The 16,136-nt window shown below is 40.5% G+C and overlaps 1 protein-coding gene across 13 annotated transcripts in view; it reads right to left on the minus strand.

Annotated features, from left to right (window-relative positions):
- TAF1B (TATA-box binding protein associated factor, RNA polymerase I subunit B) overlaps positions 1-15,895 on the minus strand; it is a 102,292-nt gene extending 86,397 nt beyond the window's left edge. For 5 of the 13 annotated variants that reach the window (XM_088136331.1, XM_088136317.1, XM_088136293.1 and 2 more), the window contains exons 1-2: positions 15,688-15,895; positions 6,663-6,730 (exon numbers count right to left, since the gene is read on the minus strand). The gene's annotated coding sequence lies outside the window, so the exon portion shown is untranslated. Of the gene's footprint in view, positions 1-6,662; positions 6,731-14,115; positions 14,171-15,687 lie in introns of all 13 variants that reach the window. The other 8 variants (XM_088136339.1, XM_088136301.1, XM_088136296.1 and 5 more) reach the window with 4 other exon arrangements.
- Between the last annotated feature and the right edge of the window lie 241 nt (positions 15,896-16,136).

Consider the following 16,136-nt stretch of genomic DNA (forward strand, 5'->3'; position numbering starts at 1 on the left):
AAATAAATAAACAAACAAACATAACGTGGAAGCCCAAATAAAACTTGCATCCACCAACCAGCCCATGCCAGCTCCATCAATACCGTGGCCCCAGTGCCTGGGGGAAAAGCCAGGCCTTCACTGCTTTCCTGAAGGCCAACAGGGTTGCGGCCATCCGCATCTCTTGTGGGGGAGGCTGTTCCATAAGGCAGGTGCCATGACAGAGAAGGCACGCTTCCAAGGCTCCACCAAGCAACACCGTTTCACAGAGAGGACTTCGAGCATGCCCACCCTGGTAGATCTAGTAGGATGGGCAGAAACCATTGGGGAGAAATGGTCCCACAAGAAATCTAGCTTCAGCAGCCACCTGCTCTTTGAGCAGGAGCCAAAAGAACCCCCAGATTGCACACCAACTCTGACTGGGGAAATGTAATTCCAACCAAAGTCAAAGATGGCAAACCACTAGATACTAGATATGTACTAACCTATAATATAGTTTGATTTTGGTTAAGCAGATTTTGTGAACCTAGCTATTGTGGTCTGCAAATGGTTTGGCTTGATGTGGGAACCTTGCCAGTGGTGGTTTAACCATGTTTAAGCAAAATATGTCTTAGTTGAAAATGTGAACCTGTTCTTGGTATTTGTCAAGTATAGTTTGATTGTATGCCCTGTTTTATTTTTTCCTCTGGATCAAATGTCTCTAACAGGGAAAAAAATGGTAGCTGGACTTTGGATTACCGTGAAAGATGAACCTAACAGGAAAAGGTTCATTCTATCTCCTCTAGTCAGAAGGCAAGGCTTTAGATCCTGCCTGAGACTATATTTACTAATCAGGTTGGGTTCTGATGTTTTGGGTGTTTTTTTTAATGCACACCACTCAGAATCATAAATTATTATTTGGACACACTGTGAATTATTTAATTATTTAAATCATTTAATTTAATGATTTAAATAAATGAATGCACCTTTTCTGCTGACTCCAGGAGTGGAGGAAAGCATCTTGACCCGGCCATAAGGAAGAGCCTTGAGAGAGTAGCTTCTAATACAGTGTTGTCCAAACTTGGCCACTTTAAGATGAGTGGACTTCAACTCCCAGAATTCATGGCTGGCTGGGGAATTCTGGGAGTTGAAGTCCACTCATCTTAAAGTGGCCAAGTTTGGACAACACTGTTCTAATACTACCTTGGAGTAGCCAATTGGAGATCGGTGCTGAGAAAGCATCACTAGCAACAGCCCTGCAGAATCAGACTGGACCGTGTCATGTAAACGTTATCCGAAGGGGGATCTTTTGTTACCAAAGCAGTCCTTTCCACACCTCCCCCCCCCCCCAAAAAAACCCCACGCCTAAACTAAGGGAAATCCTCACTGGAAAAATTTAGACCAACTATTACTGAATAAGCTACACTGTGCTAAGTTACAAACCGTGATTTACACATCACATGGACTGAGTCCATACACTGTGCTAAGTCAAAATCAAACGAACACAATACAGCCTTTCCTCAAATTGCTCCCCAGTCTTTATTTTTGCCTGCTTTTAAAGTTGATTCTTGTCAACTTGCACAGCCACATTTATGACTCTCTTTATTACTGGCTATTTATTACTCCTTTTTTGTTTTTGGAAAGAAAGAGCATTTTTAATTACCACTTTTGTTTTTACACTCATAGCGATTGCCATTATTTATTTTATCTTTGAATATTGCAATTGTAAACTTTATAACAAATTTAAAGAAAGGCACAAGGGCTAGTTGCAAGGAAAAGCCTTAAATAGAAAGGCTGTCTCTACAATAAAATTATAATAAGTAACAAATCGGGTCTGGAAAAAGTCAGCAGGACATTTATGAAAATTATGGAAACAAGAGTCTGAGAACAGCTAATTTTGGATTCTCCTTAAAAACCGATGGAATGAATTGCATCAGTTTGGGATAAATCAGCAAATGCAGAAGCAGCCAGTATGTGGTAGCCGCCCATCTGAAAAAACTTCTTGCTTTCACAGACTACGTTAGTTATGTGTATACAGATGTTGTGGGCAGAAGTTTCCATTAATTAACTTTTAATAGACAATCACAAAAGCTGGAGAAGTTATTATCCTGCAGGCGTGAGCAAGCCAGTATGTGTGGAGTGCTATGCCTTGTGCTGCAGGATCATAGCTATAGAAGTAGATATGCCTACAAATTTATATACTTTGGTATTATTAGGCTGCCCTGCACTGACACAGAAGCTCACGTGGACAAGTCATTCTCATTTGTGGGGAGGCCTGAAAATCCCAAATTATATTTGTACTATTTTAAATTAATCCAGAGATGTGCACATTCCTTTTGGATCACTTTGAGGTTGCTTTTAACATAAATATTTTAAAAGAATGAATTTTAAATGTAACAATACTCCAATCCTCTTCTCGGAGAACCCCTTTTTTTCTTTCCCAAGCTGAAGTAGTATGTCTTTGTTTAAGGAAAACCTGCTTACCCCAGCAGTCTTACACCCTACACATACTGGCTCTTTGGCACTCCCTCCTTCTCTGTCTGTGTCATGCTGACTCACTCTGCAGTGACATTATAACAAATGATGTGAGAGCATTGTGTCTTGATACAGCATGCCCTTTGGAAAGAAAGTGCCATTATTCACAGCCAGCAAAGCCTCCTCTCAGTAGCTCTGGGAGATTAATGCCCTGCCCTAGTTAAGGGTCTATTGCCCAACAGCCAGCAACGTCATAATATACTTTACTTCCCTTGCAATTATTTATGTTAAGCAGCCAAATGAGTAGATTCTCAGCTCCCACTTCATAAATGCTTGGACATAGTTCGATATTTAAGCTCAGGGCTCATTCCAAGTGCAATCCACCCAAACAGGGCCAACAAATAACTATATGGGCATAACGTGTGTTGTCCCTATTAATAATTTCTAAATTGACATAGGCCTGATGGAACCAAATGGTGGTGTCCTTATTTACTCTAAGTGGAACATGTTAGGGAAAGGAACTGGTAGATTCCAAAGGCTTCGTTTCTCCTCCTTCCTGCCAAGCATCATCCAAGGCCAGGAAAACATCCCCACTTTTCTTAATGTGGGTTGGGAAAGAGACACGTGTTAAGGAATAGATTCATGTATTTAGCCATCAGTCAAAACTCACTCTAGAGTTTGCCCATCAGGTGAGATGTTGGAGGGAAGGTATCTCCCATTGCATCACACAACCCTCCCCCTTGCCTGTTAGTCACCTGTTAGTTGAGTTAGTTTTAAACCCAGGTTCTCTCAGAAGAGCACTAATCTGATATGGAAAAAAAAGTCTGACTTAACAGCTAATGGATGGATGGGAGGGTTCATGGTGCAACAGAGTCTCTTGAGGTACTGGGCAACCACCTACAGTCCTATCAGCTGCTAAGTGACAGATGTATCAGGGATTATAAGGTGCAGAGGGAGGCTGACTTCTACTGCACTGGGCAGCCCTGTGCATAAGCCTGGTCAACCCCCATAGCTGCTATAGCTGCAGGGGTTAAGTGCATGGGAGGATTGCACCGTGCAAAGAAGCACTCCCTCTCACCATACCGCATGTAAGCTGGTAACTCAGGTTCTTTCTGAACACTGATTTAGCACTCTTTTGAGTGCTAGACCAAAGTTTAAATATAGCCTCACTGACAAGTGACAGGCACACGGAGGCACACTGCAGGTACATGGGGAAGCCCTCTCCCATTTTACCACACAATCCTCCATATACTCTATGAACTCTTAAATTATGCTTTTTTTTAGATGCAGGCTTCCTGCTCTTCTGAAAGGACAATACTGTAAACCCATGCTTAAAAGTACCCTAGCTAACAGGTGACAAGCATGGGTGGAAGTGGCAATGGCAATGATGCTTCCTCCCACTACTATCTGTAGGTAGGATATTATGCTATTCATCCCAGATTGTGCAGTGAGCCTAATATATTATCCATGCTTGTGTTTCCTTCAAAGCTGAAAATATTTTATTTTATTTATTATTAAATTTCTCCCCCACCCATCTCCCCCCAATGGGGGACTCTGGGCGACTCACCCAAAGGACATCAAATTTCATCAAAGGACCCATAAAAATCACCATTGTCTTCTTCTTTTTCTTCAAACAAGGAAGTTTAAGTAGCCATGTGGAGCCTTTCATTTTCAGTACAGATGCTACACAATAGGGTGCAAATTTGGAATGAGTTGTGGAAAATCAGGGTTCTGCATTCTACTAAGCCTACACAGATAAAAAATTGTATTTATCCTGAATACAAGGAGGGCAATGGAGGAGCGGGCGGAGTGAATGAACTTATCACCATTCTTCCTTCTCCTGTTTACCCAGAATAAGGGCCTGATAGGGGTCTAAAGCTGCACTTGTATAAACCAGATCTAGGAAGTTTAGCGACCTCAATTTGGTTAACCTACAATTCTCAGCCAAATTCCACACTGAATGGGACCACTGGAAGTTCAGTTCAGCCATTTAGCCAGGGCTACTTATTACTAGTTTCAGGCAAAAAAATCACTTCCATTTAATTTATGTTTAGAATGTGTTTCTTACATTGAATCCAACGTTTTAGTTTTAAAACAGCCAAGTTTTAGGGAGGAAACAGGAGTATTTAGCTGTAAAGTTTAAATGACTCATAGAGCTAGAACGATTAACCAGTGAAATATTTATTAAGCAATGATACAATGATTAGTATTTACATTTTAATAGAGGTGTTTTTTTCTTCTTCAACATGCCTGCTAAGAGGGTGCCAGTTGGAGCCTAAGCCTAAAGCAAAAAGCCATGTGATTTTTGTATAAAAACAAAGCAAGAACTAGGAACAAAAAGAGAATTATTTTAAATATTTCTATTTAAAATTATGACACATAAATTCATGCAGGGTTAAAAACCTGTTGCTAAAATGAATGTGCCAGATAAGGACAAAGAAACTGAAATTGGATCGCAACCAGCTGGGTTGTAGTTTCTGTAAGCCACAAGGTCCTGCCATGGCTGAGCTGGCCTTCCAGATGTGGTTGAAGCTGATGGGAATGTTGGAATATAATATGTCCAGAGGTCACCAGGATGAAGAAGGCTGCAGCGTGAAATACACATTTCTTCCCAAAGCAACAAGTAGAGAACATCTATAATCCTGCACATTGCCTAGGTATTGTGTAAAATACCTCCTCCTGGGTTGTACTTGTGTAGAAAAGTTACTATCTTAGGGCCAAGCTAAAACAGCCTTTCCCATTTGCACTAATTGTAGCACAATGCATAGCCTGGCAAAATAATAATACACAGCACAACAACAACAAGACCTGGCAATGGCTAAGAGCAAGAACATTGAAGAAAGAGACAGAAGGGCTAATTCTGGCTGCACAAGACCAAGCCTCAAGAACAAATGCATACAAAGCCAGAATCAAGAAGACAGCAACAGACAGCAAAGGCTGCCTCTGCAAAGAAGCTGAAGAAACAGTGGACCACCTAGTCAGCTGCTGCAAGAAGATCGCACAGGCTGACTACAAACAACGGCAGAGCAAAGTAGCAACAACAGTGCATTGGAATATCTGCAAGAAATACCATTTGCCTGCAAGCAAGAACTGGTGGGACCATAAAACAGACAAAACAAAGAAAACGAAGACGCTAAAGTGCTCTGGGACTTAAGAATTCAGACAGACAAGCACCTGCCACACAACACCCCAGACTTAACGATTGTTGATAAGACAGACAAAAAAGTCTGGATAGTGGACATAGCAATACCTGGAGACAGCAGAATAGAAGACAAAGAACTGGAGAAAATCACAAAATACGAAGACATGCAGAAAGAAATGGAATGACTGTGGCAAAAGAAAGCAAAGATAGTGCCAATAATAATAGGCGCCTTGGGTGCAATCCCAAAACATCTGGAGCACCATTTGAAGACCATTGGCACTGACAAAATCACCATCAGTTAATGGCAAAAGGCAGCTTTACTTGGAACAGCTTATATCCTGTGACCTTTAACACCATCAAATAACATCTGCCTACCCCAGGTCCTTGGGAAGGACTTGATAGTGGATAAAAATGCCAAATCCAGTCTAAACAACTGGCTGACTGTGTGATCAACATCATCATCAACAATAATAATAATATCTAATAATGAGAGCCAGTTTGGTAGTAAGGTGCTAGGACTAGAACTAGGACAAGAAGCCAGGAGACTGTGAGTCCTCCCCTGGGCATGAAAACCACCTGGGTGACTATATGCCAGTCACTGTCTCTCAGCATAACCCACCTCACAGGGTTGTTGTGGAGAAAATAGGATGCAGAAACATTAGGTATTTATGCTGACTTGAGTTGACCAGAAATAAAGGCAGGATAAAAATCGAATAAACAAATAACAGTTTTCTGCTATGTCCCCATGATGTTGCCTTCATTCATCCTCAGACCACATGCACCAGAAGAAAAGGTCCCATTTCCATCAGTGGAAGTCCCATTACCTTCTGTGCCTTTAAGCATTTGCCTAAACTTTTTTTTCCTGGAAATTGGAGGAACTTAGAACTATTTACCAGATTGCATTCTTAAGCATTTAGCTGTCGTTTTGTTTGATTAATGTCATGGGTCAGAGATGCATTTAACGTTTCCTGGATTCAGTCTAAAGGATAAAAGCAGAGTGCTTATCAAATACGAGCTAAGAGCTGCCTTCTGTCAGCATAACAATAGATACACTAGCAACTAAAAAGATAGTTTCTTCATTCCATACCTTTCTCACCTTCTTAGTCTGGAGAGATTCCGTTTACGCTGTTCGAAAATTTATATTGTCTGTCTTTGCTAAAAAAAAAAAAAAAAAAAAGGTTGTCTTTCATACAGCCATCCACTGTATATTTTGAAAGCAGCAACTCACACAACAACATATTGGATACGTTACGATTATTTAATGAAAGACATACGTCCTTAAAAAAAAAAGCTATCCTTGAGGTAGACCCACCTTTAACCACTTTCCATAGTCATCTATTTTGGAGTCCTCTTTTTAAATTCGGTATTGGCTGTTGAAGCAATATTCTCTTAAAAGCAAAGCATAGAATTGCATGGTGCTAAACAGTTCTTAAAATAAAACTGGCCATAGCCCTCCATTTTTGTAATAGTCAGCATCCCTTAAAGTGATGAAAAATGAAATACTCTTCATCCCAACAGCTGCTATCTGTGGGAAAGCTGACAGTTTTCGCGCAAAAGACTAGAATGTTTTGATTGCACTGTAGATGCCACAGGAAGCTGCCATTATTTTAATGCAAAATAAATTGCCCTCTCCTGATTGTTTTTCAATGTTGAATTTATCCCATGGCGTACATTTTCACTTTATAATACCTTTCCACCAATGCGTCTTTACGATCTTGGCCCTTTCCTGAAACGCAGTACTAATGATGGTTAGATTTGACAGGCTTGCCATGATGAAATGGCCTGTTGATGTTACTCTTCTGATGAAGGGAGACGAACATAATTTCACGCAACATACTAACGATCACAAGATTTATTCAGAATGCGTGAGAGCATTGGCTGACTGCTAAATCAGACATCATAGACAAGAGACAAACTGCACTGCACTCTGTTGAGGGCTGTGAAAACACATGCAAGATGGAAAGATCATAGTTAATAGTGAAAAATTAAAAAAAAAAATCATAGTTTATAGTTGCTTTGTTTATTTCCTCCTCATTGGTATCAGGGAATGTGTGCACCATACTATGGGTGAAAACTGGACATTAAAAAAAAAAAATTCAATGAGAACCTACTGTAACTACCAGATAGCTGATGGATAACAAAACATACCTGTATATTCTTTTCACTTGAGAGTATGCATTTTTGTACACTGTTTTCTCTAAAGTTATTTTTAAAAAATCCCTTATTCTGTGCAGGCTGGGATTCTACTGATAATAAGCAAAGTCTAAAGGGAGCTGAAATGAGGCACAGATTGGGCAGCAAAACATAGATAGGAGAACCCTGAGTTAGTCTTAGGTAACTAACTCTGTAATACTAAAAAAGTTTTACTAAGCGGTAAATTCCGCCAAACTGAATGGAACTTACTTCTTAATAGGGATAGGCCAGTGTTGTCCTAACTTGGCCACTTTAAGATGAGTGGACTTCATCTCCCAGAATTCCCCAGCCAGCCATGTTGAAGTCCACTCATCTTAAAGTGGCCAAATTTGGACAACACTGGGATAGGCAAATCTGACCATTTCATTGCTTCATTTCTTGCAGATCTGTCCATTTTGCTTTCTCATCTTCTATTGGTAACACTCCTCTACATAAAAAACAAAACCAAAGAAGCTTTATACCAAAACGTGTCTGCCCTTTTGGCCACTTTTATCCAGACATTTACAGTGTTGCCTCAGGTACAATCTTATGCTAACATTTTTTCTAATATAATCATTTCTAGACATTATATTTGTTACAACTATTTTGTACACTTTTTAAAATAACATTAGGGGTTTTTTTCAATGGCGTACTGTATTATATTGCAAAATTTGGAGAAATGCTAATTTTGAAGCATGGTACTTTCAGTATTGATTCCAAAATGCAAACTGCATGATTAGCTGGAAGATGCGAGTTGTAGTGGGACAGTATCAGAAGAGAAATATAGCTTCAAGATAAGCAAACATGTCTTAATCTAAACACTGGTGCCAAACTTCTAATTTGTTTCTTATCTTGCCGGTTTTCTAGAAGTGATCTCTCCTTTCTTCATCTTGTTGTAGGTATTTCCTCTATAAATTGTATGCCAGATGATTGGCTTCTATTCACAGCCAGTCCAGTACCTGGGATTCCTTTCTAATTTTACAAATACCACATTGACTTGAAGATGAGATATGTTTCCCCCCAATAATTACCTGCCTTATATTCTCTGAAGATATGATAATAAAAGAAATAATTATTAAAAGCAAACAAATGGAGGTACAAAAACTAAAGCTGTTGCTGCTGCTTCTACCAGGATGGACAAGTATACTCCTCCTGTCCTCTTCTAATCATTCCCATCTATCCATGGAGGCTTCCTACATTAATGGAAAATCAGGATCCTGAACTGATTGACAAACACTCACCCTCTACAAATGGGTGGCAACAAGAGGACGAAAGTCCTCAGCATGCTGAGACTAAGAACCACCAAACTCAGGGACATTTACTACAAAATAAATGTGCATAGCCTTTTCTGATTGCTTGCAGACCAACCCCAATACCCTCTGTTCCCCAGAGAGTTGCTTTTCCAAAAAATTCTAAAATTCAAGGTATTAGAAGACTGGTACTGTTCATCCCTATATATGTTTTCCTTACATTCCTGAAAAAAAAAAATCATGTTCCATAATAAGGAGGGGATCTTTAAAAACAAACAAACAAGCTTGAATTATTCCCATTGAATTCTTATTTTTTCCATCCTGAGGATCAAAGGTACACATCAACCATTACTATTACTAGCTCTAGCCAACTGTCTTCAGCTATCGCAAGCATGGATATACTGTATATTGGAGCAGTTATTCTGATTGCTCTTATTGGAGTTTGCTTTATCATCTTGTCTCTTGGACAGTGAGATCTGAATGTCCCTCATTTTGCAGATCTTTCATTGTTTCCATAATGAGTCAAAAGCCTTTTTTCCCCGCTAAAGATAGTTTATTCAGAGGGTGTGGTGGATGAGAAGACCACACAACAGGATAATGCTAAACTGATATGAATATAAATATTATACAAACATATCACATATGGAAGCAATTAAGTATGTAGAGATTCATAGCACAAGACTACATACAAGCCTCCTTGAAACTATCTGTCTTTTTCTGGAAAGTTGGAGATGACAGGGGAGAACAGATCAAACAAAATATCAGGAAAAGTGTTCACACCAGAAATCTGAATCAGGAATCTGCTTTGCGTGAGTCTATGAGATAAATCCTGGTCTAAGGTTTCAATATGGACTTATTTTTCGTTTTGCTTTCATTTTTCTATCTTAAGAAAAATATACTTATTTATAGTATTGAGATGTGGCCAGTAAAGCATCCTACTGAATGTCTGGCATATTTTAGAAAAAGAGCTTTGTTCAAAAATGTTGACATCAAAATGGCTAAAGTGATTTGTACTAAATTTTCTGCAAGTGAACGAACAAACCTTAGCATTGTAAAAATAATTTCTGTTGGCTTTCAGCTAATACCAGCAGAATTTTTCCTTGAATCAGCTCCAAAGGATGACAAATTCAAGGTGCCCAGAAAATAATCTGTATTTCATACGTGCATAAAGACAGAGTACTTCAGATGTCAGACCCACGTGCATCAGTCAGTGTGCTTTCCCACTATTGGCTGATACATGAACGGAAATCAGACAGACTCCCAACTTGAGGTCCTCCCCATGGGTAAGGCCCATAGGATGCTGACTGGACACAAGGCCTTCCTGATGTCTTAATTCTCTTTCATGGGAAGAAGTGCAATTAGCTTCCATGCTGCCAAATGGGAAATAATGTTGCCTTAAAACTAAAATATTGTTATATTCCTGTCAATGTACAGGTAGTCCCCAGTTTAAGAACAAGTTCCATTCCCAAGGTCTATTTTGTCTGTAAGCCAGAACAGTATTATTGTGTAATACTGTGTAAGTAGTATTGTGTAATGAACTTGAACCATTGCGTATTTAACTTGAATCATTGTGTATTTAACTTAAATTTTGCTACAATAGGCTCTGTTCTTAACTATGGTTTGTCAGTAAACCGGGCATTCTTAACCTGGGGACTATCTGTATTGGGTTTTTTTAAAGCTCTCATTGGAAGTTTCACTGTAAAAAAATGCTACAGTTTTATTATTTTGATATACCATCCTGGACTCCTCTAAGAGAAAGAGAGGAATAATCATTAAATTGTATTTATTTATTTATTTATTCATTCATTCATTTCTCACGTTTATATAGCCGCCCATCTCACAAATGTGACTCTGGGTGAGGTACAGCTATAAAAAGAAACATCAAAACATTCCACAATAAGAACTGATGTTCTTATTATTAACATTATTATTAACAAATAATATTATTTATTATTAAATAATATTTAATTATATTTATTTAAATAAATAATAAATAAATATTTATTATTTAATTAATAATTAAATAATAGTATTATTAACAAAGACTAGAAGAGAGTTATCTGTGGTATTACAAACACTTTACCGTGGATTGTAAAAGGTTTACATAGCATTCTGTGAGGTTACCAGTATATTGAAATAAAAACAGAGGCACTACCTGCCTTTTAGGAAAAAACAGCCCTTCTTGATTTGCAGAAGCATATTTTTAAGAAAGCCAGTATAGCATTTTGATTACCTTATCCATATGCCTCTAAATTCCTCGCCCTTTACCCAAAGACAAATGGGCAAGTTCATAAGGAAGGCATAAAGAAAGCTGAAAGGAATTAATCATGGAGCCCTTCTGCTCACTAACCAAGCGGAGAACAAAGATTCGCACAAGCCATTAGTATGCAACAGTAGACAAGTTAAGGCAACTGCGTGCAGTGCAGGATTGCTGTCATCAGACCATGGAAAAATGTCAAAGCAGGCATAAGTGATGCAAAGGCTTCTGACAAAGACATCAACTGCTCTTGACTCATTGTGGGCGTTTTATTACAAAGCTGAAGACAGAACATCAGTTGCCCATATTCTTGTTTTCTCCATCAGTCACTTCTCCTCTTGCTCGATTAACATAGTCCTCTCTTAAACAGCCCTACCTGATCTCATATATTTGGAATTTTCTCCAGGGTAATAGAAGCTCTGTGATTTCTTTCATGTCTGTCTCCAGAATCATAAGCTTTCCACCAATGCCACCTTCAGCTGAAACAAACCTGAGGTACATACAGTATCCTTTACGGCTGTTTTTCTTTCTCATTCCTTTCCTCCTTCTGATGCTATTCTGTTCAACTACCCTGTGCAGCCTAAATATAGATAAATACTTCTTTAAGGCAAAACTCTGACTTTTTCATGCATTATGCACAAAAGCACTCTCCCATACACATTGATGAAAGATTTCTTGAAGCCTACAGTTTGTTAAAACTTCAGGATTTAAGTCCTTAGGCTTATTATTATTGTTATTAATTATTATTCAAATAATTGTTTTTGTTTTTTTTATTTCTCTTCCTCCCAAAGGAACTCAAAAAAAAATCCCTCCCCCTAATAAAAACAATCACATATAACGCAAATTCCCTTAAATCAAGACAATAACATTAGTTCATGAGATAAGGCCTTTTCCCACTGTTGAGCTGAAGTGCTATCCATTGTCCTTAAGCCAGGTTAAAATTATACCGGTTTAAAATTTGCTGTCCTGATTGCAGATCCCTATCCCTGCCTAGAGATTTCAAGTCAGCGCAATCACCAGTTTTCCTCCAAAATTATGGGGTCAAAACCTAACAGAATTTATCCGCATTGAAATTGCCCTGGATGGTTTTGTAATAAGGAAGAAAACACTTTAACACTGGTACAGCTAAGGATAACTTAAAGCTGTCTTGGTCATTGGCTGGGGACAAGATGAGGGCATAGGGCTGCCCTTGAAGACCCCTGAAAACTTCAAGGGCTGCAAAACACAGCAGCATGTTTACTTTGGGGGCAGTCTTCTTGCTGTTGTCCAACATCGCGGCCACAGGAGCTGCATCACCTCCCAGTATATTTCCTAGTGCAATTCAAGATACTGGTAGTTAACCGATATACTGTAGCCCTATATGTCTCTGGGCCTAGGTATCTGTGAGGCTGCTTTTCCCAGATAGATTCTGCCCATGCAATCTGAGCCAACAGAAAACTTGCCGAAACTCCCCGCCTCTCAAGTGGGCATTCTCTGTAGGAGCATCTCTTCTTTCAAACAGCTTGATCCCTGAAGTAAGGGTAGCCCCCAGTGTTTGAATCTTCTAAAAGCTTTGAATGTTTTAGAAAGCCTTTGGAGTTCAATTACTTTTTAGCTAAGATATTTATTTATTTATTTATTTGTTTGTTTGTTTGTTTGTTTGTTTGTTTATTTATATTTCAAATTTAGCCACCACCCATCTCACAAGGAAGTGACTCTGGGCAGTTTACATAAAAACAACAAATAAATATTAATTAAAATACGATGAAAATACAGTAAAAATACAATAAAAACCAAATACATACAGTACATAAATAATACTATCTTACAAGGTGCTGCTGGTAGAGAAGATATTAACATACAGGAACATCTTCAAGGTGCTAGCCACCCCCAGGGTTGGTTGCCCCTTTTTTTGCCCCATGCAAGTTGGCAGAGCCAGGTCTTAACTGCTTTCTGGAAGGTCAAGACAGTAGGGGCCTGCCTTACCTCTGGGGGGAGGGTATTCCATAGGGTGGGGCTGCGGCAAAGAAGGCTGTCCTTCTGGGCCCTGCCAGTAGACATTCTTTTGTCAATGGGGTCCGCAGCATACCCTCTCTGCTTGACTGGGTGGGATGGGTCGATATAATGGGGGTGAGACGGTCCCCCAGGTAACATGGTCCCATGCCATGTAGGGCTTTAAGGGTGATAACCAACACCTTGAATTGGAACCAGAAGCGAACTGGCACCCAATGCAGCTCCCACAGCAAAAGTATTACATGTGCCATCCTAGGAGCACCTAATATTATCCATATGGCTGCATTTTGAACCAGCTGTAGCTTCTGGATACTCTTCAAGGTTAGCCCCATGTAGAGCGCATTGCAATAGTCTATACGGGAGATGACTAGAGCACAAGTGACGATTGGAGGGCCTCCCGATCCAGGAAACGGTGTAACTGTGTGATGGAATGGACTTATGAAGGCCAGGCTCAGAGAGATAAGCATGTTCTTAGCCCCCAACAGGAGCATGGGAAGTTCAAGAAGATGAGGCTGGCACCTCCCTAAGGAATTCACGGTGTTATGGCTGGCTGGCTTGGGAACTAGGGTTCAGTCTGGGGAGATTTCTGTCTGGAGGTTGTAGCTAATAAATGCAACAGAACTGTATTTGCATTGTCTCTTGGAGTTCTTTGGGCTGAACCTGACAAACTGGCACACAACACGTACTTGAGCAAAGTCCCTCCTGGCCATGACTGCCACCTGCTCTTTGAGCAGGAGTTGTGAGTCCAGGAGGACCCCTAGATTATAGTATGTACCAGGTCTGACTGGGGTAGTGCAACCCCATCCAGAACCAAAGATGTAAACTTCTGGATACAGAGGAGCCCCCTACCCATAGCCACTCTGTCTTACCAGGGTTCAGCTGAAGCCTGTTGTTCTCCAACCAGATCCCCACAGCCTCCAGGCACTGCAAAAGGGTAGTCACAGCATCACTTAAATCCCCTGGGATGGAGATGTATAATTGGGTATCATCTGTATATTGATGATACCTCATCCCATGGTGGTGGATGATCTCACCCAGTGGTTTCATGTAGATGTTAAAAAGGAGCAGAGAAAGTACTGAACCCTGCGGCACCCCACAAAAGAGGGGCCACAGGCTGGACCTCTCATTCCCCATCAACATCGATTGGGACCGGTCTTGGAGGAAGGAGGTGAACCAGCACAAGATTATGCCACCCACCCCCAACTCCCCGAGCTGACTCAAAAGGATACCATGGTCAATGGTATCGAAAGCCGCTGAGAGGTCAAGAAGAGCAAGGATGGATGCACTACCCCCATCCCGCTCCCACCAGAGATCATCCAGAAGTGCAACCGAAGCTGTTTCTATCCCAAATCCATGCCTGAAACCTGACTGAAAAGGGTCCAGATAATCTGTTTCATCCAGGATCCTCTGGAGCTGCAACACCACCACTTTCTCAACCACCTTCCCTAAAAAGGGGAGGTGGGAGACTGTACGAAAATTGTCCAGTATGGTGGGATCCAGTGATGGTTTCTTGAGGGGGTGCACCAGCACCTCTTTAAAGGCAGCTGGAAACACTCCCTCTCTCAAGGATGAATTTACCGTCGCCTGGACCCACCCACATGTCACCTCCCAAGCTGCCTTAACCAGCCAGGAGGGACATGGATCTAACTGATAGGTGGTGGCATTTACAGCCCAGAGGACCCTGTCCAGTTCCTCAGGTCCACCAGGATCCAACTGCACCAGATGCCCAAAAAATTGCTCTGCACTGCCCTGTAGGTGGGTCCCTGGGCCCACCTTTCCCAAAAGAGACCAGGTGATCTTAAACAGAGCCACTGGGTGGCATTCTGCGGATGCAATAAGAGTGGAGAAATGTACGTTGCTTGCAACCATTCAGACTAAAGCTGTATGTAAACCTTACAAATAAATAAACAAACATCCTGGGGCATGCAGAAAAATGATGTTGTGAGAGTATGTTTGTGCCGTGATTAGGGGCAAATGAGGAAAAACCCATAGAAGAAATGTCAGGAGAGAGATCTTTTCAATGTTGTCTCTAATCTTCCTTCCCAGAAACCAGACTGCATCACCATATCCCCAGGTGATGTGGTTCTGCTGGTACTCTAGAAATGTTTGGTCCAAAAATCCCAATAAAGTTAAGGTCTTTTCTATGTCAGAATTGGGAAAATGTTGGTTTTCAAATTGTTGCACTTTAATAGAAGCTTAGACTTACCATATCCAAATTTGGCATTTTGGATTTTGGATTTTGGATTTGTAGAAACTGGAAATGATAATCAGACTTTGTCATTGGAAGCTTTATTTTTTCTCTCTCCCAGTTTTGCCAAGGAGTTGACGGGCACATTTCCTGGAATCCTTGGGAGCAATGAGAAGATGGGGCAAGTTGACTCTTGCTCCCCCCCCCCGCCATCCCTTTACCTAACTTAATGAGAAATTAAGCTTTGCCTTACCTTGCCCGGCTGGAACTGGAATTCCTTTGCTTAAGCTAAAACGACAGTTTGCAAACTCAGTATTCTGATCTGGTCTTGGAACTGTGCTTGTGTGTTCCCTTTTGTGAGTGAAGAATTTAGAAACCTTTAAAATCAATACACAAATAAATGGCCTCTGGCTAATTCTGAAATCAGGAAGAAGCAGATCATGTTTTATTAGCACCAAGCCTTTTCCCACAGCCTCTCTAATCCACTTCCCACCCTTACTTTTCCAAATAAGGTTTATAGAAAAGGTGCGGTTTCATGATGACTCACAGGTGGATTCCTGCCAAATAACAGAGTGTAAAACAACAATGTTCAGCTTCCTCCTAGTAAAATGAGATTGTTCAAATCTCCAAAGCATGTTTTATCTATGCAAGAATTGTGTTCCTTTGTTATCACATCCTTCCTTTGGAGAGCAAGGGTTGGAG

Source organism: Python bivittatus, unplaced genomic scaffold, assembly GCF_059951505.1.
Source record: "Python bivittatus isolate LINGU-HERP-01145 unplaced genomic scaffold, Pbiv_v1 ctg000020_np1212, whole genome shotgun sequence".
Taxonomy (NCBI): Eukaryota; Metazoa; Chordata; class Lepidosauria; order Squamata; family Pythonidae; genus Python; species Python bivittatus.